The 24,680-nt window shown below is 45.4% G+C and overlaps 1 protein-coding gene and 1 pseudogene across 5 annotated transcripts in view; both read left to right on the top strand.

Moving 5' to 3' along the window:
- Nucleotides 1-24,680, top strand: part of LOC137421541 (nuclear factor 1 A-type) — a 209,177-nt gene that overhangs the window by 13,901 nt on the left and 170,596 nt on the right. The window lies entirely within an intron of this gene.
- LOC144894166 (cold-inducible RNA-binding protein A pseudogene) overlaps nt 8,701-24,680 on the top strand; it is a 123,664-nt pseudogene continuing 107,684 nt past the window's right edge. Inside the window, exon 1 of the transcript XR_013624875.1 lies at nt 8,701-10,595. The product of XR_013624875.1 is annotated as a cold-inducible RNA-binding protein A pseudogene (transcript). The remainder of the gene's footprint in view (nt 10,596-24,680) is intronic.

Genomic DNA, 24,680 nt, shown 5'->3' with positions numbered 1-24,680 from the left:
ATTAGGCCTGTGATGTGAAATACCATTTTTTGTCAAATGCCTCACCTTTTCAATATCATACAAGGCCCATCGTCGTTGGTGAATCCAAGCTGGACCGGGATTCAGTTACAACTTTGGCCTGTTGGTTGTCCTCATTATTGCCTGGACCGCTGATGCGGAGCTCCAGTCCGTTCCAGCAGGAATTGTGCATTTCGCCGGGGCGCTGGCGGTAACCGCACTGTAGGCCCTTGTAGGCCACAGGGGCTTCAGCCTATTTGATACTGAGGTGTTTCATGTCGAGGCATACAAATGACTTGGTAAAACAAGTTGGGGAGGCAGAGGTTCGGAAAGCGGGTGGTTATGTTAACGTCTTGGCACAGCCAAGGATACCCGTGCGCCATTTTGTCCTTTTGAACCCATCATATTGTGGTGAAGCTGTAAATATTCGCACAGACCTTTGCCAAGGCCTCATCGCTAAATTCTATTGACGGATTTGACTCAGATTTAGTTGAAATTATCATCACTTATGTCCATGCGAAAGACAAAACTGTCCAGGTGAAAGTGGAGTTGTTAAGGAAGCAGATCCAAGGAAATATACAGGGGTAGTTGATGTATTTGTCCTGGGCGATAGCATCCTGTGCGACGCCATTGAGAACAATAAGGAGCTTGCACGCACTCAGGAAATCGGGCAGCTTTGTCTGTCGGAAAGCCTGGATGTCAGCAGGAGGATTGGCGAATGGAGCTATCTGCTGCTAGACTGTCGAAAGCATGGGAGGTATCCATAGAAACAGTTGTGACCTATTTTGTGTTCAAGGCCATCTATCCACTATTGATTTAGCAGGTGCAGCTTTTCCATTGTTGAGTAAACAGAATATAAATAAAAGTAGTTGTCATTCATGATCGCTTCTGTAATCTGCCACGGGTATATATATATAAATCCTGAGTCCTGATATATATATATATATATAATCCATATATCCTGAGTCTTGATACATGTACACGTGAAAAGGTAAGTACACCCCATGTAAAGTTTTGACTTTTTCAACATATTTCAACATACAGCTATTTGATCTTCATTTCCACAATATTGATAGATAAAGGTGATATAATATAACAAATATCATGAATCATTTACATTTTGTAGTCCATTGTATAATTTAAATAAACATAAATGCAAATTTCGCATGTGGAAAAAGTAAGTACACCTCTACATTTATCACTACTTCAAATACCTAAAATTAGAATCAGGTGCACCAGCTCAGGTGCAAATGATTAGAACATCGTTAGAGAGGATCTTGGAGGAACCTGTCTTATTTAAACCTCAGACATTTAGTTTGGTTTGCTCTTTGTTGTTGAAGTGTGCGGCGTCACCATGCCTAGATCAAAAGAGCTCTCTGAAGCCTTCAGAAAGAAGGTTATAGATGCCTACGAGTCTGGGAAGGGACTTAAAAAGATCTCCAAACAATTTGAAATCAAACATTCGACTGTCCGGAAGATCATCTACAAGTGGAGAAGATTCCAAACAACTGCCAACTTGTTCAGGCCAGGCCGACCCAGCAAGTTCAGCCCAAGAGCAGACCGCAAGATGCTGAAAGAAGTCTCTAAGAACCCCTGAATGTCATCACGGGACCTACAGGTAGCTCTTGCCACTGTTGATGTCAAAGTGCACGAGTCTACCATTAGAAAGAGGCTGCACAAATTTGATCTACATAGGAGGTGTGCCAGGAGGAAACCTTTGCTGTCCAGAAAGAACATCAGAGCAAGACTAAAGTTTGCCAATGAACACCCAGGGAAAGACCAGCACTTCTGGAACAATGTGCTCTGGACAGATGAGTCAAAGGTAGAGCTATTTGGCCACAGTACCAGAAGACACGTTTGGCGAAAACCAAAGACAGCATTTGACCACAAGAACCTGATACCAACTGTAAAGCATGGTGGTGTAAATATTATGGTTTGGGGCAGCTTTGCTGCATCAGGGCCTGGGCAGCTCACGATCATCTAATCCACTATGAATTCTTCATTGTACCAGAGGGTGCTTGAGGATAATGTGAGGCCATCTGTCGGAAAGTTGAAGCTCAACCGAAGGTGGCCCTTGCAACATGACAATGACCCAAAGCATACCAGTAAATCCACCAAGGAATGGCTGTAAAGAAAGAAATGGAGTGTTCTGGAATGGCCAAGTCTAATCTTGGATCTAAAGTCAATAATGGCCAATAATGGCCAAGTCAAGTCAAAGCTTGGATCTAAAGCCCATCGAGATGTTGTGGGGGTATTTGAAAGGGGTCCGCGTGAATTAGCGGGTGTAGAAAAGATCAAGGTTTTGGATGGGGGAAGATAAGAGATGGTGGTGAACTGCTGTTTTAAGGACCTGGAGGGAGGAGTGGGATTGAAGGGAGTGGGGGAGTTTGTTCCAGAGGTGGGAGAAAAGGGGAATGAAAGAGTGAAGGTGAGCAGAGAGCCTAGATATTGGCAGTTTAACCATAAGAGGGTTGCAGGCAGATCTTGTGTGACCTGAAGGAATATTGGGGGGACAGAGCACAGAGAGAGCTGGGGGAGCAAGGCCGGAGAGGAGTCGGTAGAAGACAGAAAGTGAGTCTTTCTCACTCACCTGCCTGCGGTGAGTGAGTGAAAGGCCCTCGGCGTTAACTTCATCGCAGGAGATTCCAATGATTCTGAAAGCTTTGGTTTCAACAGTGCGAAGCCAAGCTAGGTGTGAGGCAGGAGCACCAACCCAGAGGGGGGAAGAGTATTCCATTGAGCTGTGGATGAAAGCCTTGTATGTGGTGAGGAGCTCAGGTGTGCCAAGGAAGGACTTCGCACGACGGAGGATGCCCAGTCGACGACTGGCTTTGGAGGCCAGCTTGGAAATGTGGTTTTCCCAAGAAAGATCCATGGCAGATAGTGAGACCCAAAAGCTTGAGCGACAGAACTTCTTGGAGAGGATTGTTGAGAAAGTAGATGGGAGGGTTTTCCAGTCGGTCCTTTCGGAGAGACATTGTAAGAGTGTGAGGTTTGTCAGGATTGAAAGACATGTTCCACTTGTTTGACCAGTCTGTGATTTTGCCCAGGTCTGCAAGTAGTGAGGAGGCTGCAGACTGCCGATCTGAGGGATGACGAATGCAGCGGCAGATAGTGGAGTCATCAGCAAAGAGATAGAGAGGATTTTCCAGAGAGTCGGAGAGATCATTGATGAAGACCAGAAATAGCACAGGGCCCAGAACACTACCTTGGGGAACTCCAGCCAGAACAGGAAGGGGAGATGAGAGAAATCCATTCAGGGCCACACGTTGCCTATGACCAGAGAGGAAGTCTGCAAGCCATGAGTGGAGATTTCCATGGATACCATAGGAGGAGATTTTGGTGAGCAGAGCTGGGTGCCAGACCGTATCGAAGGCACATGATATGTCAAGTGAGACAACTCTGATATCCTGTTTGGCATTGAGGACCTCCATCCATTGTTGAGACAGCAGAAGCAACATGTCCAGAGTAGAATGACCAGGTCTGAATCCAAATTGATGATCAGAGATCAAGCCATTGGAGAAGAGGAAGGATTTGATATCCGATGCAATGATGGATTCCATGACTTTGCTGATAAATGGAAGCAGGCTGATTGGTCTGTATTTGCAAGGATCTGTTTTTGCACCTTTTTGTGTAAAGCGGTAATGTTTGCTGATTTCCAAGATGCTGGCAGATGACCTTGAGCAAAAGAGGGTGAAAAGAACAGAGAGAGGGTGTGATAGACCGGCAGAGCAGGATTTTAGGACCCGTGGGCTGATGCCGTCTGGTCCAGTTGCAGAATCAGAGTCGTGGTTTGACAAAAACTTCTCCACCTTGTCAGGAGAGAAGGACACAGAGTCCAGGAGCAGTTGGGTTCGACTGGGAAAGGTGGGAACAGAGAGAGAGATGGGTTTGGGACACAAGATTTTGAGGCAAACACAGAGTTGAGACATTCGGCTTTGTCACGTGCGATGTCAACTGTGTAGCCATTTGAGGTAAGGGAGGGGATTGAGGGGGAACAAACACCAGAAACGGATTTGACCAGATGCCACCAGGATTTGGAGGAAGGAGACAGGTTTGAGAGTTCAATCTTGAGTGTGGAGAAATCGTGCTTCCTGGCACTCCTGAGGGTAGAAACACACTTGTTCCGAGCTTGGTGGAAGGAACTGAGATTGCCTTCAGTTGGATTTGCCTTCCAAGAGGCAAAGGCAAGTCGTTTCAGGGCAACTGCCTCACCACAACATTCAGTGTACCATGGACGGGAGGAAGGGTAAAACAACTGAAGGTGAGATGGGATAAATCTGTGCATGAGAGAGAGCAGTTTGCTTTGGAAGAATTCCCAGGAAGAATTTATGTCAGAGGCAGTGGAGATGGGAGACCAGTCCAGATGATTGATGGCTGCTTGAAGACCGTGCCAGTCGGCCTGAGTGAAATGCCAGACTCGTCGGCGCTGAGGAGGCTCTCTGAGAATGGCCAGAGAGATGTCCACTTTAACAAGCATATGATCAGAAGAACCGTTTGGAGCAGAAGAAGAGCAGCAGACATTTGCAGGGCAGTTAGTCATAACCAAGTCTAGAAGAGAAGATACTCCATTGACTGAGATCCGGGTCGGGAAATTGACAGATTGTGTAAGTAAATCTTCGATAGTAAGTAAATCTTCGATTGTGTACGTAAAGAGCTTCTGATTAATTTGGTCTTTTATGTGGATGGATTGTCGCCTGAAGAAAGAAAAGATAGATTTTTATTTAAAAATATATATAATTTTGGTTGTAATTTTTACCTCACCTGGAACGAAGTTCAGGTGAGCTTGTGCGATGGCGTGTTGCCCTTCCGTCAGGTATCCATGTCAGTTCATCAGTGCGTCAGTCAGTCCATCCATCCGTCCATCCAACCATAAACACTAGCAACTTGTTCTCCGAAACCGCTGATGGGATTGTGACCAAATTTGCCACAAATGATATTTGTTGTGTTGTGACATAGGTTTGTTCATGGCATTTTAAAAAATGGTGGTTTAAGGGGGTTTACCGGGGTCAGTGTATCCAGGTTTGACTCCCCAAAATAGGAATTTGCTTTTTCCTCAGAAACTACACACACTAGTTCAATGAAACTTGACCACAACCTTCATCACCTGTGCTGTACTAAAGTTTGTTCAGGACATCAAAAAAAATCTGGCCTTGAGTGGGATTATGGGGGGGTTGCCCCCCAAAATAGGTATTTTCTTTCTTCTCAGAAACTACACAAGCAATCCCGATTAAACTTGACCACAACCTTCATCACTCGTGATGTCCCAAAGTTTGTTCACGGCATTAAAAAAAAAAGATTGAGTCCTGAGGTGGTCTGCTAGGGGGGAGGGGGGTTGCCCCCCAAAATAGGTATTTTTTTTTGTTTGTTTGTTTGTGTAAAGTTTTATGATTATGTTAGTAGGATTCTACATTCTGCCCTGTCTTCTAGCAATCATTGAAATTGGTTTAAAATACCTTTAGTCAGTGCAGTATACTGTTTATTCTACCAGGTGAGCACCAGGGGTATTGCCCCTATGTTTAATACTTTTCTATAGTTTGCCACATGGCACATACCACCATATAAAGGGGCTTTTTCTATACCACTGGCTTTTTCCCCAAGAATGTCCCTTCTTTTCTATAGTTTAGATATGAAACTTGCAGGCAAGTTTCAAAAACATTGTGTATGTAGTTTTGGAGAAGAGAGTAAATACCTATTTTTGGGGGTCAAAACATCCCCTGTACACCCACTTTAAGAGGACAGATTTTGAATTGGTTTTGAAAGCCATTAATTCGATGTTTTTTGGCCGATGTTGTTACGGATCCGTCACTTCCGCTGTTATGGTTTTCAGCCACTTGACATATTTCTGATATTATGAACTATTATTATTCTCAAAAGGTTTATTATTCAGGAACAGCTATCTAAAGTTGAAAAGGTTAACTTAAAATGATACAGGAAACCGAACGGAAGACGAGGAGGTGAAGAGGAAGAGGCGGCGCAAGCAAAGTTGGAGAAGACGCGTGACGTCAAGGCTCCATAGCGAGGCTGGTCTACTGAAAGTCGCGAGGGAATTTTGAGTTCCTTGAAGGGACATCCGGCGATAGGAATTATCGCTGGAGTGGAAAATCTGCGTAGTCAGATTTGGGCGCTGAGATTTCGACGAATCCTCGCCTACTCGCATCGGCTCAAGTAAGAGCCGTCGGCCATTTTGAACCCCGTGCTTCGGACACCTACAAAGGTTTTGCCTCGCGTCATCTTCACCCCAACATCCTACCGTTTGTCGGGGATGTGTGTGTGCGACCGCTTCGTCTCCAATTACGTTGCGGTTCGCTGAGTGAGCAGTGAAGGTGCCCCTCTGAAGGGCGCCGTTGTACAGTTTCGGTGGGGCGATCACCATTGTCAACTGTACGAGATTCGAATATCGACTGGAGAGCGAAATTCGGGCTTCGACCGGATATCGTTCGAGCAACCGCTGGAGCGAATCACATTCGCCTTGGAAAAGGTTATGGAGACATTGAGGAGTGTCCGTTTCACTCGCTGGGAGCAGTGAGTTATCTGACTTTATTGATGGTATATAGAGTGCACTCTTAATTGCCATTTGTTGTACCGTTATTCCTGTGTGATTTTCAATATATTATTTGTTCATTTATAATCATTGGTGTGGTGTCACTATTGATTTCTAACACAGAGTAACATATTTTTCTGGCGTGGCTCCTCTCGGTGTTCGGAGGTGTACCGAGACCAGAAGATCGTAGAGGAACAAGTAGCAGAAATTGGGGGCTCATCCGGGATAAAATTCCCTAAAAACATCCATTTGGGATTGATCCAGATTGAAATTGGGGGTTTGTCCTGTGGGAAAATTGGGGGCTCAGCTTTGCTGATTAAATTCCCGAAATCTCGGACGGTGGATTAAATTCCTTAAATTTCGTCTGGGAAAGAATTCCCCAGCATTCCCAAATTTTCCAATTTTGAATATTTTCCAACATTCCCAATTTTTTCAAAAAACAAAAAATATATATATATTTTTAATTTATTGTGTGAAGGTTAACAGGTGCTAACGGATAGTCACCATGGAGTTTGACGCAGAGAAGTTTGCAGCGACCCCTAGTGAGGCACAGTTCCGAGCGTTACTAAAATCGGAACTCTTGATATTGGCCAAACATTTTAGCTTGGAGGTCCGAGCTAAAATGAAGAAAACAGAGATGCAGACAGTGGTGATAGGATCTATGGTGGAACTAGGAACATGGAAAGAGGGAGCCTTGGATTGGTTACCAGAAGAACAAGACAATGTGGAGCTCCAAAAAATGGAGATGCAATTGCAGAGCCAGGAAAGGTTAAAAACACAGGAAAGAGAACTCCAGGAAAGGTTAGAAGAGAAAAAAGCAGAGGAAAGGAGAGCTGCAAGAGAACTCGAGGAAAGGTTGGAAGAGGAAAAAGCAGAGGAAAGCAGAGCTGCAAGAGAACTCGAGGAAAGGTTAGAAGAGAAAAAAAGCAGAGGAGAGAAAAGCCGAAAGGGAGTTAAGGGACTCTTTCACGAGCCTCGATCTTGTATACAAAAAAAAAAAAAAAAAAAGGGAACGGGACTTGGTGCTTCAGCAGGAAATTATACTCAAGGAGCTGGATTTAATGAAAGAACGGGGAGAGGTACCATCCATGCTGACTGGTTTGACACCTCGTCAGAACACCTGGGATGTTGGCAGACATGTTAGGCTGGTTCCACTCTTCAATGAAAAGGAGGTAGCCAAGTTTTTTTTACACTTTGAGAAAGTGGCTCGAATGCTAAAATGGCCAGAGGAGTCCTGGACCATGTTAGTGCAAAGTGTTCTGGTGGGTAAAGCTCAGGATATTTATTCGGCTTTACCGATTGAGCAATGTGCAGATTATGAGCTCGTGAAGAAAACCATTCTCAAAGCCTATGAATTGGTCCCTGAAGCTTATCGGCAAAAATTCCGGAACGCCAGGAAGAGGGAGAGTGAGACCCATGTGGAGTTGGCCAGAATGAAAGAAACCATGTTTGATCGGTGGTGTGATTCAAAAGGGGTTGGGAATGACTTCGAACTATTACGACAATTGATCCTGGTGGAGGAATTCCAACAGTGTATCCACGAGAACATTAAAGTACATCTGGAGGAAAGGAATGTACCAAAGCTGTATGAGGCAGCAACCATGGCAGATGACTATGCCTTAACACACAGGATGGGGTTCCACAAACCTAACTACTCGCCTAGACTTAGCCAGGGGAGCTATGGTACATCAGGGGCGGAGAACGAAAATTCATGGGTGCGGCCTCCAGGTGACTATGAGGACCACTCTGATACCACGACTTCTAGAAATCTGAAGACAACAGTTCCAAGGCAGACGTATCCTCCGGGGGGCTCGAGGCAGACCGCAAGGTTCTCCTCCGGGCCTACTTGCGCTTTTTGCCATAAACCGGGACACTTGATGTCCCACTGTTATGCTCTGGGAAAGGAAAATCAGGAGCGGAGTCAGACTACTACCACTCCGAATGCAATGGCAAATGTGAGAAATCGCCCTCAAAAGGGTTACCAACCATTTATTTCAGAGGGGTTTGTGCCCTTGGATGGAGACTCGACTAACCAGAAACCGGTTAGGGTCTTGAGGGACACAGGAGCACATCAGTCTTTGATGCTGGAAGGCATTTTGCCATTGTCAGAGGAGACGGAAACTGGTGATAGTGTTCGTTTACAGGGGATTGGTGGCTGTGTTAGAGCTCCCCTTCATGTCATCCATTTGGAGTCTGATTTGGTGTCAGGACCGGTCAACATAGGTTTACAAGCCACTCTTCCTGTAGAGGGAGTATGTTTTGTTATCGTGAATGATTTGGCCGGTGGTCAAGTTTCTGGTAACCTGAGGTTTGTTGAAAAGACTAGGAGGAAGTACCCTGAAACTAAGTGTCAGCACACGCAAGTCAGGGATGGAGGCAATATTGGCAAGCTCTTTGCTCGGGGGACTGAACTTCAAAACAAAGGAAGATGTTCTGGAGTCTGCCTTCAGCAAATATGGACCGCTTTTGGAAGTGCCTCTGATAAAAGACAGGGAGACACAAAAGTCAAGAGGGTTTGGCTTTGTCACGTTTGAAAACTCAAAGGACGCCAGAGATGCAGAAAAGGATCTGAATAGCAAGGAGTTGGAGGGTCGGACCATAACAGTAGGGAAGGCATTTCCTAGATGTCAAGGGGGCTACAGAGGAGGACAACGGAGTAGTAGTTTTGGTGGTGGCCGCAATCGATATTATTATGGAGGCTCCCAGAGTTACGGCAGCTCCCGAAGGAAGGATTATCAGAGTAGTGGCCGAGAAGGAGACCGCTATTCATGTGACTACAGTGAAAAGCGGTCCAACCGTGATTATTATGAAAGTTCGGAAGAGTTGAAGCACTGAATGCTGCGGAGCAGCCGAGCCAAGATTCCTACACGGATTAACCATGAACGCCACGTTCCTAAAGGCGTCCATGTAGTGAACTTTCCTACACGGATTAACCGTGAACTCCACGTTCCTAAAGGCGTCCATGTTGTGAATACTTCCAGGCCTCCCCACCCAACCACCATGGAACCTGGCTCTCAGCTCGGCCTCCCGGAAAGAGTGCTGTAGATTTGCTTGACTTTGGACTTTTGATCACCACCCCTTAACCTTCATTCAAAAGAAACTAAAAGTAAAAATCAGAGGGTGCTGAGATGGAGTTTGGCTTTGCAGGGGTTCAACTTGGAAATTGAACATGTAAAGGGCAGGGACAATGCCGTTGCTGATGCTTTGTCCAGAGTGAATTAACTTTGGAAATCTCTGTGGGTTGTGTGAAATTTTGTTGCTTTATTTTTGAGATGTTGATAATTGTTGCTCACGGGAATTGTTGATTTGGGTTGTGAGTTTATTTTTGTTTGTTTAAAGAGTTTGCATGCAAAGTAGTGGGGCGGCTTAGCCCAAATATTCAAAAGAATTGTGCATTTTGTGAAACAAGCACCAAATTTGGCACAAATGTACATTAATATGTTGCGAACATTTTCAGATATTGGGCCACTTGAAATTCCGTAATTTTTTTTTTCAAATTTTTTCAAATTTCGTAATTTCAAATTTTTCGGGTGACACCGTCACAATTTCGGTCTTCGAGGCCGGCCGATAGGCAAAGTGTGACCGGAAGGGACGAGGTTCTCCTGACCACGTGGCCCTCGATCTGGGAAGCGAGAGGCGTTCCATTAGTGGACGCGCCCCTCACGCCCGACTTTTGGGCGGCCCCGGCAGGCCGTTTGTTTTGACGTTCCGTGACAGGCCCCGCACCCCCACCTCCGGGCCGACCGGAAGCTTGTGCTGAGTACATCATACCTGAACAACTCAGTGAGGCAGAACACAGCAGTGCACACCAGGGTGACCCCTTCAGTGCATAAACCAATTAACCTGTCCACTGCAGGGCATATAGAAATGAAGTTATTTTCTGCATATAATAATAATATAAGTTCAGTTCTATATAACAATTTCTGTTATCACCACTACCACTACAACTACCACTACTACAAGCTTTGTCTGGAATTTTGTGGACTAACAGACAAACAGACATACAGACAAGCTGGGATCAAAACATTACCTCCTTCCACCATTGAGTGTAGAGGTAAACATCATGGAAATTATATCATGCCCTAGATTTAATTCATGCTTATGTTACGTGGTCCCCTCGGTGAATACCTGGTCTCGGTGACCCCCGGACCGTGAGAGGGACTTCGCCAGAAAGCTGTATTATATAGGCGCTTTCGCCACGCAATCCATATGAATTTCACCCAAGAGACAACTGATGTTCAAGGATATATTTCAATGGTAATGATACCATACAATTTCAATGATACAACCACGGAGATTTTCCCCGAGCAATCAACAATACACAACCATCAACAATTCCCTATCCACAATCAATTCCCTATGATTAAGATGGCCATCTTATATATGTGTGTCCCGGTGAGTACTCACGACCCCCTTTTGGTCTCGGTCCCGCACAATGTCTCTGGGCCCCTCCTGACCAAGATGATGGTCGGCGTCGCCGCACTCGGGCGGTTGAACGAACCCCGGGTGGACGTGTTTCCACCGGGCAGGTATCGTACCACTACCAGGCACCCCGGCTGCAGCCCCTCGTGGCCACGCGAAGCGGGTACGGGAAAGCAAGCCAAAAGCCCCACGCCGCTTGCAAGGCGTGTTAGGCCCCAACGGGCGACCCGTACGCGTCTTTTTAGACGGTGTCGCGAACGGCGCCAAATGCTGGGTCGGTGCACGGCCACACGACAGTTTGACGTCCACCGGGCAGGTATCCGTCCCGGTAACTCCTCTCGCCAGACAGGCTCGGGAACGCCGCTTTTCCACACGGCTCAATCAATCCCCCCTTTCGTCGGATCGGGGCGAGGAAGAAGAATACTCGTCCTTTTTCTTCCTCGTGTCTTTTCTCTTCCGTTTCCGGTCACTTCCGTTTCCGGACACTTTGCAGAAGGGCTCCTGACCCTCCAACCACAACAACCCTTAATCTATTACACATGGATAAGCAAAGACCTGAATGGTAATTCACATACATTCCCATAAATATGTAACACTTACCCGTGTATTTGCTTCACTGGTTCACAAGGTCTTTTGCATACATGTAATTCAGACTCTCGTCTTCATTGCTGACCACACAATGTTCGCAACATATTAATGTACATTTGTGCCAAATTTGGTGCTTGTATCACAAAATGCACAATTCTTTTGAATATTTGGGCTAAGCCGCCCCACTATATCGGCCGGCCTCGAAGACCGAAATTGTGACGGTGTCACCCGAAAAATTTGAAATTACGAAATTTGAAAAAATTTGAAAAAAATAATTACGGAATTTCAAGTGGCCCAATATCTGAAAATGTTCGCAACATATTAATGTACATTTGTGCCAAATTTGGTGCTTGTATCACAAAATGCACAACAGGTTTGCTATGCTGCTACACTAAAGAACGTTTTCGCTGTGTTCAAACTTTCTTTCTTGAGGGGGGGTAGTGTTACGGATTCATCACTTCCGCTGTTGTGGTTTTCACCCACTTGACATATTTCTGATATTATAATTCATTTTATTTTTTTTGTATAGCGCTTTTCAAGTAGCCCAAAGGCACTTCATTAATTATGTACTATTATTATTCTCAAAAGGTTTATTATTCAGGAACAGCTATCTAAAGTTAAAAAGGTTAACTTAAAATGATACAGGAAACCAAACGGGAAGACGAGGAGGTGAAGAGGAAGAGGCGGCGCGAGCAAAGTTGGAGAAGACGCGTGACGTCAAGGCTCCATAGCGAGGCTGGTCTACCGAAAGTCGCGAGGGAATTTTGAGTTCCTTGAAGGGACATCCAGTGATAGGAATTATCACTGGAGTGGAAAATCTGTGTCGTCAGATTTGGGCGCTGAGATTTCGACGAATCCTCGCCTAGTCGCATCGGCTCAAGTAAGAGCCGTTGGCCATTTTGAACCCCGCGCTTCAGACACCTACAAAGGTTTTGCCTCGCGTCATCTTCACCCCAACATCCTACCGTTTGTCGGGGATGTGTGTGTACGACCACTTTGTCTCCAATTACGTTGCGGTTCGCTGAGTGAGCGGTGAAGGTGCCCCTCTGAAGGGCGCCGCTGTACAGTTTCGGCGGGGCGATCACCATTGTCAAATGTACGTGATTCGAACATCGACTGGAGAGTGAGATTCGGGCTTCGACTGGATATCGTTCGAGCGACCGCTGGAGCGAATCGCATTCGCCTTGGAAAAGGTTATGGAGACATTGAGGAGTGTCCGTTTCACTCGCTGGGAGCAGTGAGTTATCTGACTTTATTGATGGTATGTAGAGTGCACTCTTAATTGCCATTTGTTGTACCGTTATTCCTGTGTGATTTTCAATATATTATTTGTTCATTTATAATCATTGGTGTGGTGTCACTATTGATTTCTAACACAGAGTAACATATTTTTCTGGCGTGGCTCCTCTCGGTGTTCGGAGGTGTACCGAGACCAGGAGATCGTAGAGGAACACGTAACAATGTATATTCAAAGTTTTAACTCGTTTCAATGTATAGCCTTTGAGATATAAGCGCCAACACATTTTGGGTGGACGGACGGACTGACAGACACTAACATGAATTTGAAGGTTTTTTTCAAGCTCAAGAATGCGGAAATGGACCTTGCTGAAATTTGGCTATACGTAAAAGTATCGAATACGTAAAAAGCCTTTACTTCTGAAATTTGCAGCCAATTTCGTCCTGTGGGAGTCGAGAAACGATTTTTCAGTCCCCATGTTAAAGTTGCATACAGAGAAACTGTCTTATGTAAAGGGAGGGGTGCTCTGTGCCTCCCTTGATTGAAGGCACAGGGCTGCTTGAAGATGACTATCACAGAGAGATTGACCCACACATATAACCAGTTGTACATCCACCACCTGGAGTTCCTGTCTGGCCTGCTGTCCTGTCGCACTCAGAAAGAAACTGAGAGAGGAACTTGGCAGGTTGCTTGCAGAAATTGCTGAACTGAGAGAGGAATTGAGAAACAGACTCCACGATCTCAACATTATCACCCCGGTTACTTCACCGACACAGTGGGTCGACAGCATGGTGACTGTTGTAAAGCCAATGGCGGGTAAATTGAGATTGTGCATAGACCCTCAGAACCTCAACACAACCATCAGACGTAGTCACTACCCCATGCCAACAATTGAAAAGATCCTCCAGGATCTGACAAGTGCCAAGGTTTTCAGTACATTTGCTTCCAAGAATGGTTTCTGGCATGTCAAACTCGACCACACAAGTTCTTATGCAACGACGTTCAACTCTCCATTTTGACCCTACTGTTGGCTGAGGATCCCATTTGGCATCAATCCACACTGGTGGAATTTCAACGTCAGGTCAAGCAGGCTTGAGGAGGCCTGCCTGGACGTAAAAAAACGTACATGATGATGTACTTTTGTATGTAGAGGGACATACCGTAGAGGATGCCGCCGCTGATCATGATCAGAAGTTGATAGAGCTACTAGAACTTTGCAGGGAGTAAGGGTTGCACTTAAACTCAGAGAAAGTCCAATTTTGTCAGTCGAAAGTCACATACCCTGGACATTAACTTAAATGCGATGGTGTGTAACCTGATCCGCAGAAATCACAAGCTGTAATGGAGATGCCAAAACCTGAGGATGTATCAGCAGTACGTTACTTCAAAGGTTCTGTGATGTACCTCAGCAAGTTTCTACCGGAACTGAGTGATTTGTGTTACCAGTTACTTCAGCTGACACAAACAGATGTGGCTTGTCATTGGTCCAACAACCATGATAAGGCATTCGATCATATCAAGCTCATCACCTCACACCATGTTCTGATATATTATGATGTCGGACAAGAATTAACGCTACAAACAGATGCCTCAGAGAAGGGATTGGGTGGGGAGATGTTGCAGCATGACCAACTGGTTGCATTTGCCAGCAGGGTCCTGACCGATTCAGAATCCAGGTATGCCCAGAATGAAAAGGAACTCTTGGTGTTGATGTATGGACTGGAAAAATTCCACCAATACACGTATGCCCATAGAGTGACAGTCTACACTGATCACAAACCGCTTGAAACCATTGCCAAGAAGGATCTGTGCAACGCTCACATCGTCTATGAGCCAGGTAAGGCTGACCTGGCTGACACACTGATCCAAATATCGTATGTTCATTCAAAAATATTGTTTACGAAGAACACTTTGAGCCGTCAGCATTCGTATTTGAGCAACAGACAATCACAACTTGGGAAACAAGCCTCAGAAATTGCTGAAAAGTGAAACACGATGGCGTACCGACACTTACCTGGCGCGAGGTATCCATGTTGATTTGAAGCCATGCCCAAGCAAGGCCCAGAGAGTGACATGATGATTTGAATTTGTTGAATTTTATGAGTGTTGATGAGTTGGGTTGGTGGGGTGGGGAGGAGTTGGGGTGTATGGGTGGTGAGAGGGGGATTGGGGTGAGGGTTGATTTGGGAGGAGGGGATGAGGAGGGGGAGGTTTGATGAACGGGTGGTGAGGGTTGGTGTGAGGGGGATTGGGAAACCCCAATGTCCCTATTCTTTTGATTAAACCCGACGGCGAAGCGTCGGACAGGATCCGTTAGCTGTTGCCATGTTGTGGGCTAGTTTGTGCACAACATAACATTTTGATGGAAGACTGTGCAGTGTAAGATCTCTCTCCTGCGAGACCGATCGGCTATCTTACGAGAATGCAAATTGCCCTCAGGGCATATGATAACCAAAGTCACAATGATACACCGTCCAATTAATTTTCGACCCGCGGGCATTTCAATAAAAGATGAAATATTCCCACATGCTGTTCGGGTTTATCGTAATCTACGGACTCAACACAGACGCCGTGAACGAATATAGCAATTTTGGCAAACAGAACGACTAATTGGTCCATTCGCGAAGCGACAGGTAGGCTAGGCTTATATTCTAGTGTTGCAGGTAACTACTTGAGGACTTGCTCCAGCCTCCAAGCTTGGCTCAGTTGGGCGTGGCTTAAAAATTAAAATCAACTCGTGATGCCCTGGGCCTGGCTTGGGCGTGGCTTCAAATCAACACGTGAGGCTTGGGCGTGGCTTCAAATCAACACGTGAGGCTTGGGCGTGGCTTCAAATCAACACGTGAGGCTTGGGCGTGGCTTTGAATCAACATGGAACATGGAATATGGAATCAACATTCTCACCCGGTATTAAGTGTCAGAACGGGATCGTGTTTCAGCAATTTTTCCGAGCTTTGTTTCCCAGGTAGTTCTCAAACACGAACGTTCACGGCAGGCAGTGGTGTTTGTCAACAACACGATATTTAGAATGACCATACGTTTTGATGGGTACTTTGGTTGTTCCGAGGTATTTAAACCTCAAAACACACGTTGATCGTTGACGATCTTTTCGTGGGTCAGGGATGAATAAAAAGGACTTCTGAGTTCTGGCGACAAATTTCTCGACGATTGGAACAGGTAAAAGATCGGCGCATCGACATTTTGAACGCGAGAATAACTTGTGATGAAACAGAAAATAACCTGTCCGTCAATGAGTCAAAAAATTTCATGATTGTGTCCCTTTGATTGAAGGAAAGGGGATGTTACAGTACTCGGATGGTGTACAGTACGTGAGGCGGGTGCGCATGCGCGGGTCCTCACTGGCGGAATGGCGATGCTTGTGAAAGGTGCTGACAGAACCTGGTTCATTATATCCTGAATGATGAATCGATGTTTGTTCTTGACATCTGCTTGAAACAGAGAAGGACAAATAATAACAGATCAACACGGTGTTTACCAATAATAGCACCAATAAATCGATCACGGGGTAAAATGAGTACCGGGAATTGATAACTAGAGCAATGCGACTGTCGCCAATATGCCTCCGCATAGTCACACAACAGGTAAATGCCCTCGTTCACTGTCCTAAAAATGAAGAAGTTTGGTTTAAATCCCTTTAGCTGTTTTCACGTATCACATTTTCACCAGCCAGGATAGGTTTCACATCGATCGGTGAACGGTTTCAGACGAGGGATTTTTTTTTTTAATATCGGCTTTGAAGCTAATATGGCTGCCACACCACGTGACATATGACCTTACAAAAATGTACATTCTGCATATGTATGTGTCGGGGATCACATTTGTGAAGTTTCGTGTTGATCGGATAAGGTTTGTTTTTCTATTCAAGATGGTTGCCAAACCACGTGACCTACGACGACATCATTTTCAAACGATATGCAACAATGGTGCTAGATATATTTTTAAATTTAGCATCGATGGCATAAGCAGTTTAAGAGATATAATTATTTAATATTTCCCTTAATTCAAATATGGTTGCCACACCAGTGACCAATGATATTGTCGTGTCGGGGATTAAGATCACCGAGCTGATGGATAGCCGGAACGAGCTTTAACTCCGAGGAGTACTTTGAAATTGGCTGGATTATGTTTTCGCGCGCGCGGGAAGGTTTGAGGCCTTATCTGATCGGAAACACACGGGGTTATTCCGAACCCACAAAACAAAAACCAACTATGACAAAGTGAAATTCAACAAATAGAAATTTATTTACAGTAATGTAAAGACAACAAAAGGTAAACTAAAATTCCTAAATGAGGGACGTCTCCACTCGACTCGTATACAAACAAGGGGAAAAGTTAATGAAAATAAAATGATTTGGGAATCAGCCGGTACCCAGTTTTGCATCCCCAAATGGCTGGTAAGGCTTGCTTGTCATTCGTCGCCTCCAAACCACTGCGCGGGAAGCCCACCTAAATTGCGCGGCGTCGCGCTCCCCGACGTCCCAACATGAGGCACCTCCCGCGATGCCGACTGCCTCCCCCGTTCATTCTCTTTCCATAAGCGCACACGAGCCAAAGATGCGCCACCACCCGCGACCAAGCCAGAACAATGATGAAAATACAAACACAGCCGTTCTGTTGAAAGCCAGCACAGAAGGGAAATGCGACCGTCTCCAACAAACGCCAGGACGGAAGAGACCAAGATGGCGAGACAGCTTCTCTTTCCTTCAGCTCTCGAATGTTCCACGCTGACCTCACACTCTGTCCAATCACTGAGCTCTTACTCAATCATCCCATCGTGCCTCCAACAACCACGAAGGCTGGGGACAACCAACCACAAACCTCCAACAACCACAACTCCATTGAAACTTCACAAAGAACGCCACGAGTCGTCATGGGGTGGAGTCCAATCTCTGCTCCGGAATGTTCGGATGACGTCTGCGATCGCGAGGTGGGATTTACGTGAAAATGCTGCTTCTGTCGGCCCTGGCGGCGCTGAGCGAATGAGCCATTTGTTACAGTCGTTTTACTGAGCCCTCAATTTCCTGGCTGGCCGAATGTAATAAAACCAAAGGGAAGACCACAGGAGGCAAATTACACACTGGGGAAGTAATCTTTAAGCCCTAGAAATAATTAGCACAAAGCCATGCCCCTTATGGCGTCATGCAAACGCTCTTACCCGGACAGATGGCCTACTTACATACATTGAGATGGCTTCTTCGCAACACTTGGAGCATGCTAATCGACACGATTCTATCTCGACTAAGGTATTTCATCGTTTACCCCCACAATCATAACACAACCTCCTCTTCCATTCATGGATGACCCACGACACGCTCAGCGCATTAAAAACGAGAAAATTACTCTGGCGTATCGAATTAGCTGACTATAGCTTCAAGATCACATATTGCCCAGGGCGGGAGAATTTAGCTGCGGATGCGTTATCCAGGCCTGGTGTGTGCGTGGGTCTCACCACCGCGGGTCCCTCAAACATGGCACAGCTGAAATAATTCTGCATGGAGGAGTGGGCAAAAATTTCTCCCTGTCGATGTCAGAGACTGGTAGAGTTATAAGAAACGCCTACTTGAGGTTGTTTCTGCCAAAGGGGGCAATACCACCTATTAGAGCCAAGGGTGTACTTACTTTTTCCACAGAAGGAAATGGCATCTCTGTTAATTTTTTGTTGAATAAATTATTGCAAAGTCAATTTTGCATTGTTTTTTGTTCAATTAGATCACCTTTATCTATAGATACTGTTCAAATGAAGATCAAATATCGATATGTCCACATATGTTAAAAAGATTTTAAAAAACATTTCATGGGGTGTACTTACTTTTTCCACATGTGAAATTTGCATTTGTTTATTTAAATTATACAATGGACTACAAAATGTAAATGTTTCATGATATTTGTTATATTATATCACCTTTATCTATATTGTTGAAATGAAGATCAAATAGCTGTGTGTTGAAATATGTTGAAAAATTCAAAACTTTACATGGGGTGTACTTGCTTTTTCACGTGACTGTATGTATGTATGTCCCTCACAAACCCCCACCAATCAGAGCTGAGGATCTGGTTACATGCCAGTGGGCCAGCAGATCCTGCACTCAGCAGATCCAAACCCGGCTTTCCCGTTGTTGGACTATTGGTCTTGTTTAATGAGAGCTGGTCACCCTGCCCAGGTTCAACGGCTGTTGTTAGCTTAACGGTTAAGGTGTAACCTGTTGCCTGTTGTTAGCAATCCTTGTCAACTGCCTTAAGGTCTTGAGTTTGAGCCCCTGTCATGCTGTTAACCTGGTGTTATGTTAAATGTTAAATAATACCTTATGTTAAATAACACCAGTTGGGTTGACTCAGCGTGTCATCCTTCCAAGGTCGGCAAAATGAGTAGTCTGCCCAAAAGGAGTAGTCTGCCCAAAAGGAGTAGTCTGCCCAAAAGGAGTAGTCTGCCCAAAAGGAGTGCGTCTGCCCAAAAGGAGTGCGTCTGCCCAAAAGGAGTGCGTCTGCCCAAAAGGATTACGTCTGCCCAAAAGGAGTAGTCTGCCCAAAAGGAGTGCGTCTGCCCAAAAGGAGTGCGTCTGCCCAAAAGGAGTGCGTCTGCCCAAAAGGAGTACGTCTGCCCAAAAGGAGTACGTCTGCCCAAAAGGAGTACGTCTGCCCAAAAGGAGTACGTCTGCCCAAAAGGAGTACCTCTGCCCAAAAGGAGTACCTCTGCCCAAAAGGAGTACCTCTGCCCAAAATGAGTACCTCTGCCCATTCGAGGAAATATTATTTGAGGGAGTCAGTATCAAAGGTGAAAGTCTTTGCTCTTCACTTCGTGACTTCTCCAACTGCTTCTGGCAGTTTCAGTACAATATCTTTAGTCACATGATGACAACCGATCTTCTTTTTCAGGGAAAATGAAGACAAAATTGGCCGGCCTTGACCCTTTTGCTCTCCTCATGAAATAAATCTCCATGAGTGTGACAGTGGGCCTATGGTCAACACTATTAACTTTACTTACATCATACTTGTCGCTCTTCTTGCCTGCAAATTGAACTAGCACCTGGTCGCCAACATTGGCAGAGTCGATGCTTTCTGGGGTTGTGACTTGTAGGCCCAAAGGGTTTATTTGTGCATTGTGCACAAATTCTTGGAATACCACATGGCCTGGTAAATATCACCTCTTGTAAATATCAAAAGACTAATAGCTACACTAGTCTTGAGACATGACACTGCACCATAACCAAACTTGTTTTTGTGAAATGTCTGATCCCCGAGTTAAAGTTAAAAAAAAAAAAAAAATTCAAAGTTCTGTGGAGCCTGGATTCAACTGAGTGCAATGTATCGATGCTGACCCGGAAGTGCTCACTTATCAGTGACGTCATTAGATGGAATCCCCAGCAACTTCACAGATTTGTGACTTTTAGCCCCACTCTCTTCCTCTCCACCCCTTATCCCCTTTTTCCTTTGAGTTAAAATGTTAACTTTTTTCTTTTCTTTACTTATACCAGTTGAAATTTGACTATAGTTTCGAACCTGAATCGTATTCTGAATCGCTTCCCTTTCCCTTTCACGTCATTCGCTTGCCCCCTTTATTCCGAAGCCTTTGGCAAAACAAAATGGCGGTGCTGAGTACTGGCACCAGGTGTGGACGTTCAACATATGCAGCTTTCGAGTTGCTGACATACAATAATTGGCTTGTTTGTGATCCTCCCAACTACCCAGACTTCCTGAAGGAGGAAATATTAAATATTGGTCGTAGAAAATTGGGTTTGAAAAGGCGAGAGCTGCGTCATGTATGAATAATAAAGTTTATTTTATTGGTTCTGATGAACAACTCATGCATGGATTGGGATCACAGCGGGATCGTTTTGTTTTGGTGCTGGCACTATACTTTGTGATGGTGCTGGCTCCACATTGTGATGGTGCTGGCCCTCTACTTTGTGACAGATTATTTGTCAGCAATAGAAGTGTCAGACAAGCCAGCTGATGTGTTCACGAAGACGGAGGAATCCATCAAGCCCCATCTTGTTTCCTTACTCCAGCAGTTCAGGAACAAAAACGAAATTCATCGCCAACGGTTAGATTTTGGGATGATTTCCTAACCTTCAATCCCTCAAGGATATTGGGATTTCATGTTACCCTTCAAAACGTTCCTCAAGGCAACAAAGAATGCCCAGTGGTCTGTATATCAGCGATCCAAAAAGAAAGCGCTCCCACTTCTGTTTATGAGCATAGCTAATGATGCTTGTGAACAGGTTGTGCAGCATTTGCTGTCATGGGACTTGACCTGTGACTGGCTACCTCAACAAGTTCGATGGTTCAATTTATATATATATATATTGTTACGGATCCGGGGGACGGCACTCCCATTAGCAAGGGGGGTTTAATCCCCTTGTCTTGTTAAGCTGGCCGTCTGACCGGTCCTGGGGGTATGACGTCACACCCGGTCAGCGCTGAATAGGGTAGTAGGCCGATTCGTTCTATGACCTAGGTACCAGCGCCTTCTGGTACGCAAGGAAATACTCCCGCCCGAGCCGCAGCGTAATTGATGGATTGCGCCGAGCGAAGCGAGCTGCGGCACGGCCGTTAACAAAAGACTAAACCCGATTATAAGCGGTTCTGCCGAAATCGCACCACAGGTACTCAATCAGGAAATCACTAAAGCGATCGGACGAGAAAGAAACCAAAGAATAAGAAGGAACAGGGATTTATTAATTATTTACAAAACCAAAGAAACCAAAGGAGAAAAGAACGAAAGCAATTTACAGGGCGAAGAAGAAGCAGATACACAGAGCAATTCTTAAACACACTTACTTATACCCAGGGACAAGACAAACAGAACAAACTCACATACAATAATGGGAATTGCAGGCAGGAAATGGCAGGAGGGATGATGTCCAGGCAGACGATAGGGCAGGAAGGTCCGGGCAAAATGCGTAGCAGAGAGGTCCGCTCCAGGTTCAGTGGCGAAAACCCGGTCGGCTGCGTGGTTTATGTTGCCGCTCTTGGCGATCCCAGCGCACCGACTCTTGCACCCCAACGATGCTCGTGTTCACAAAGCTGCTCGGTGCTCCTCTCTCATGAACCTCCTCCCGCGTCTTCTGCACCTCCTCCCGCGTCTCTGATTGGGGGCCTCGCGCCAAGGGTTTTATATCCACGCCTTGGAACCCTCTCGAACCTACCAGACGTTTCTTGCCACGCCCTTGGAACCCTCTCGAACTCGCCAGACGTTTCTTGCCACGCCCTATCAAGCCATGCCCACCGAGCCCTGGTTGGTCATTAAGGGCTCTCTGACTCCACTTTTTATGATGAGTGGTGCCACGCCTGTGCTCTGGCAGCTCCTCCCTCTTCTTCTCCGATCCTGGCCTCGTGGGCAATGGAGTTTTGGCGGTGTAATGCCAACGAAACAGCCCAACTGTCACTGGCACTTGGCAGAGGCGATTGGGGATCTGAAAGGGGAACTATCTTATTTGATTGATGCAACGTCGAGTCAACTATTGGAAACACAGCCTTAACTGAAACACATACTAATGACATAACTATTGAGAGGTCCTAAACTGTCCTACATGTTGTACATGGACTAACTAAGGTGCAATCTTTAATTAACAGCCAATTAAGGGAAAATGTACACAGGGGTCATTTATAAGGGAATTTACTACTAAATTTACATGTGAAGGTTCTAAAAACCGTAACAATATATATATATATTAATATATATATATATATATAACAGTGAGTTGTCTGTTTGTCCAACTATACATGCCCATGCTCCTGCTGGTGATGCAATGATTTCCTCCTGAAGTGAAAGCTGCATGTTCGAAGGATCACACGGCATCAACTTTGCAACGAGATGTGTAGCTCTCTCATTTATTAGTCCATGAGCTATGACCCCAAATTTCACATATTGGGATCATCTTTAGGAGGGAAGCCTAAGGGAGTTTTTCTTTTTACGGGACACCAGTAGGGCACAAAAATCATTGCTGGCCATCTCAAAGTGGCAGCTTAGTGTCAAAAAGTAGATCCGTCAGTGATGACCCCAGGTTCTACACTCTCCAGCAAGGGCACGTCCATTCGCATCCTGAAATCTCTTGCCGATAATTCCCAGAAAGTTACAGCTCATGTGCAAAGCACACATTCTTAGAACCATGGGACAAAATTGCTCAGGGTTTTCCAGGAGATTTCAACTGCCTTAGCATACAATGCCTGATTGAATACACAGTCAACTTCCTGTAGGGCAAGAGCTTCCCTGATTTAAAGGATTTGATTCACGACCTCGTTGTACTCATTTCCGTTGCTGGTGCATTCACAGTTGGTCGATAGCTGACTGTATTTGGGAACATATACTGTCAGTAATATCGGTTTTCTTCTTCCAACTTTCGAAGGCCAAATCTGGTCTCCATCTCTTCAAGGTGTGAGTATTCCATCCCGTTTCGGAATTCTGATTCCTCGACATTTCCAGTGAGTGCCATTGCAACCCATGGGAAAACAATGCGCTTAGCTGTTTTATTTTACTCCCCTCCACCAATAGAATGTAAATAATCCTGCCCAAGAGAGCTGATGAGTCGACTTACTCTAGATGTATTGGGCTTTTCTGCGTCTTCCGACAGAAGGGTCCTGGGGAAAACTGTGGGAGAGGGTGGTACACATGCATAATCATCCAAGTCATCTGGATGTGGCAGCCAGTTGTGATCCGCTTTCATTTGGGATGTTTTGATATCATCACTTGCATGGAGAGTCGCCTTCTGTATAACCTCAATATGATCCCTTTCAGCTCATTTCATGACCACAGAAAGTCAAAGGCCTTTTCGTATCATGATGGAGAAGGCCAGCCTGTTTCAGCTACTCAGAGCCTTGAGTCACATCTGGAAGTTAGCCGGACTGAAAAAGCAGAATTTACACTGTGTGTAGGAGTCCTGCATGGCAAGGCAGGATGTGGTTTCCTGAACAACCTGCACTGTGAAAAACTTCGGAAAAAGTGACACCAAACCATCTGGAGGTACCACAGGGATGAAAACTGTTTGCTTTGTCCTGTCATGATGACTCGATCGCCAGCAGCATCTGAGCTGCTGAATGATTTCATATGCCACTTCCAGGAGAATTAGTGTGACGTAAATTGCACGAGACTCCGCTACTGGACTGGATGGCATCAGCTCACGTGTTCGAAAAACGTGTTCTGCTGCTGCTGCTGCTTGGAGCCATCCCGTTTCCCATCACCCCATCACTGCACCAACATCACCGCACAACATAAAAGGAACAAAAACTGATTCCTTTAACTACAGACCTATCAGCTTACTTCCAATCATCAGCAAGGTCATGGGATCCATAATCGCAGTTGAGATGAAATCCTTCCTTTTCTCCAACAAGCTCATCTCAGATCACCACTTTGGTTTCAGACCAGGTCACTCCACCTTGGACATGCTGCCTCTACTCACCAACAATGGATGAAGGCCTTCAATGTCAGACATGAGTTCAGGGCTGTCTTTCTGGACATATCTCGTGCTTTTGATACAGTCTGGCATCCTGTCTTGGTCTACAAACTCTCTCCCTATGGCATCCAAGGCTAACTCCACACATGGCATACTGACTTCCTCTACTCTCATACCCAACATGTCTCTCAATGGAATCCTTTCATCTCCTCTTCCTACCTGTCAATGCTGGTGTGTCCCAAGGCAAGGTTCTGGGTCCAGTGCTGTTCCTGATCTTCATAAATTATCTTTCTGACTGGAAAATCCTTTTACATACAGTGCCCTCCATAAGTATTGGAACAGTGAATTCAAATTAATTATTGCTATATACTCGAGAAATTTGGGTTTTGAGAATAAAATATGAATATGAGGTAAGAGTACAGAAGGTCAGCTTTTATTTATTGGTATTTATATGAATACTAGTCGAAAGCACCCGGCGTTG

Source organism: Myxine glutinosa, chromosome 1, assembly GCF_964187855.1.
Source record: "Myxine glutinosa chromosome 1, kmMyxGlut1.1, whole genome shotgun sequence".
NCBI classification, from domain to species: domain Eukaryota; kingdom Metazoa; phylum Chordata; class Myxini; order Myxiniformes; family Myxinidae; genus Myxine; species Myxine glutinosa.
The sequence above is the reverse complement of the archived record's forward strand: the minus strand, read 5'-3'. Positions and strand labels throughout refer to the sequence as shown.